General features: G+C 36.4%; 1 long non-coding RNA gene across 1 annotated transcript; it reads right to left on the bottom strand.

Moving 5' to 3' along the window:
* Positions 1-677: 677 nt before the first annotated feature.
* LOC148981691 (uncharacterized) lies at positions 678-2,385 on the bottom strand. Its single transcript, XR_016168178.1, has 3 exons — positions 2,126-2,385; positions 1,145-1,212; positions 678-829 (listed from the first exon to the last, which is right to left on the bottom strand). It is a non-coding gene; the product is annotated as an uncharacterized LOC148981691 (long non-coding RNA).
* Between the last annotated feature and the right edge of the window lie 726 nt (positions 2,386-3,111).

Below are 3,111 nucleotides of genomic sequence, written 5' to 3'. Positions count from 1 at the left end.
TTTGTGTGAGAAAACGAACAGTATTTATATCGTTTTTACCTCGTGTAACTCAGCCATTGGCAACTGATCTGACGGCAGGGGCGCTTCAGTCTGTGCATGCGCCAGAAGTGATCGCTTGCGTGTGTACGTCACTCATTGTTTACACAGAGATTTCGGGAGTTTAACCTTTCACTAAACATTTAGATATATCGAAATCTTCTTCCATTGTGATTTCCTGTATATATAAATATGTTTAGATCTTCACAGTGAAAGGTAAAACTTCCGAAACTCTGTGTAAACAATGAGTGACGTCACTTCCGGCGCATACACAGACTGAAACGCCTCTGCCGTCAGATCAGTTGCCAATGGCTGAGTTACACGAGGTAAAAAACTATATAAATACTGTTCGTTTTTTCACACAAACCGCTCGTTTATTGTCTTAGGCCATCGATGTGTACTTACATTTACGAGTCATTAAATCATGTTTAATTTTGACTTCTCTGTGCATGCTCTTTGAGGTGAACCGAGGGAGGACCCCCTAAACCTCCAGTGTATGACTGATAGACAACAACGGTTTAACCGAAAAAACAAAACAAAATTGAAAATACTGTGGAAACAAAGACACCTACATCTACATGCCCTTGAGGTAAGCTAAAACATAGCGAAAATTAATTTCAAAGTAAACTATTTCATTTTAATATTTAGAAATAATAACTGTGTGTGCCTCTAATGTTGATCTTACAAGTCCTCTAATTTTTTGAAGAACTTCAGCCCAGGGCCAGCTCTTGGGATCAACTGTTGATGGTTGCCTCTTCTAAAAGAAGAAAACTCTCCTCATCAGTCCCCTCCTCTAAAAGACAAAAAAATACAAAACACAAAGAAATCTGTTTTTACAACTGAGGAGTACAAAACTAAAATATATAGGTAATTAAATGGAAGATAAACATGCATATTCCATCATTTGTTATTACAAAATAGAATAAATCACTGAAAGTCTACAAAAGACATGTGCCCTATTCATCTATTGGAGTCACTTTGACACATTACATGGAAGCTATTGAAAAAAAAAGAGAAAATTATATTTCATAAGAATTAATGTCTGAAAAGGGCTTGAGTAGCAATGCAGACTTGATATGCTGTGGATGTGAAAACAAATATTTCTTACCTTGAAATCTTTCAACAAGGTCTGTCAGCTGCCACTCTGTTGTGTCAATGACAAAGCTGACCATTGATCTGAAACAAACACAAAATGAGGTTAAGGAAATATACAATTACTATTGTATTAACTATTCAGATGTCACCATGCAAATGCAATGCAGACTAGCAGCAGAATGTAATCCAATGTGAAGATAACAGCCAAAATAGAGAGACCCTCTCTCCCTATAGCCTACAATTCAAATTACATGTATTTTACATTCAGACATTTTATGTTACTTCAATGTTTTTACATACTTTAATAAGTCTAACACTGTGTTATCTATCGCGGGTCACCATATTACTTAAATAAATGCACATGCATGCATTTAGTCTGGCATATCAGGTTATCTCACTGTTTTTACATACTTTAATAAGTCTTACACTGTGTTATACCTTCGCATTTCACATTAAAAGATTTGAGGGCAAAAAGCGCGCTCATTTATATCCGGTTAACTTAAAATAATGTAAGTTAGCCTGCTAGCCAGGCCGCCATTTTATGAAATGTTTTCTTATCTATCGCGGGTTACCATATTAATTAAATAAATGCACATACATGCATTTAGTCTGGCATATCAGGTTATCTCACTGTTTATACATACTTTAATCAGTCTAACACTCTGTTCACATTAAATGCTCCAGGGAAAAATTAGCGCGCTCAAAATAGCCAGTGCTTCAATGATAATGGCTAACGCTAGCCAAACAAGCCAGACAAACCAACCAACTAGCCTCGACAATATAAAGATATTACTTTAGAAAGGTAACGTTAAAGTAGACTCACTGTATTCCGGACACTAAGTTAGACCGTTTACCGCAATTTCTATAAATAAACACTTCACGGCCATTGCATCAATACGTGTCATCTTTGCCTCACCCTCTTCCGACCAACCCAGCTTATAACTTAGTTGTTAAAATATATGTCTTATTAGAAATGACATAGAGAGTACTCTACCTTAGTTTATTTCCCTCGCTCGATGAAAAGTGAAGTTCTCTTTGAAGATCGCTCGGTGTGTGGTGGATCCGGTATGGTGGACTCTTCTTGTGATGATGTGATGACGTTCGAAGCACAAACAACCCACGTGCTGGGTCAACGGTGTATGTTGGGTAGATGGGTTATTTTTTCCAACTCATGTGTTGAGTCAAAATCCATATAAATAACCCATAATGGGTCAAACATTTCATAACCCAGCGGTTGGGTTGATTAAATAACCCAGCATTTTTTAGAGTGAAGGTTATGATTGTAGATGGCAGATTGATGATTTTGTATGTACTTAAGAAAAGTAAATTTGATCAGACCAATAATGTTACACCCTCTAGTTTGCTTTCCTCTTTAATTTTGAAAAGGCCACAAACAAGAAAGGACTAGGGGAGTTATAGAGAAGGAAAAGTTTTGGCTTAAACGTTTCTGGCTGCTTCCTCCTTTGTCCCCTACTGATCCTACTTGGACTCGAGGAGGAAACAGGATCATCCTTGACTTCCTCTTCTTGGCTCATACAACACATCACACTGAGTTTTGCTTTAGGCTCTTTTATGTCCCTTGAATTCACTTTCCATGATCATATTGATACAGTGGTGAGGGGAGAATGGGCATATGAATGTAGGGAATATGAGAATGGGATGTTAGGATATCGTGGTACTAATGCACACACAGTTAAAAAGAAGATGCTGTAATGCTGAAATTTCACAAATTTTGCCACAATTTACGCTACTTTTGAAAGTTTGGAGTTCTTTTTTTAATCTCTTTTTCAGAATATAATGCTTTTACTCTGCAGGGATACATGTAAGTTGCTCAAAGACAGTTATACTGTTACAATAAATTATATTTCAAATAAATGCTGTTCTTTTGAGCTTTCTATTAAAAGGAATCCTGAAAAAAAAAAAAAAACAATGTATCGTGGTTTCCACAAACTTATCAAGCAACACAAATATTTTACACAT

This window comes from Pimephales promelas, chromosome 4 (genome assembly GCF_988280905.1).
Source record: "Pimephales promelas chromosome 4, fPimPro1.hap1.1, whole genome shotgun sequence".
In the NCBI taxonomy this organism is placed as follows: Eukaryota; Metazoa; Chordata; class Actinopteri; order Cypriniformes; family Leuciscidae; genus Pimephales; species Pimephales promelas.
The sequence above is the reverse complement of the archived record's forward strand: the minus strand, read 5'-3'. Positions and strand labels throughout refer to the sequence as shown.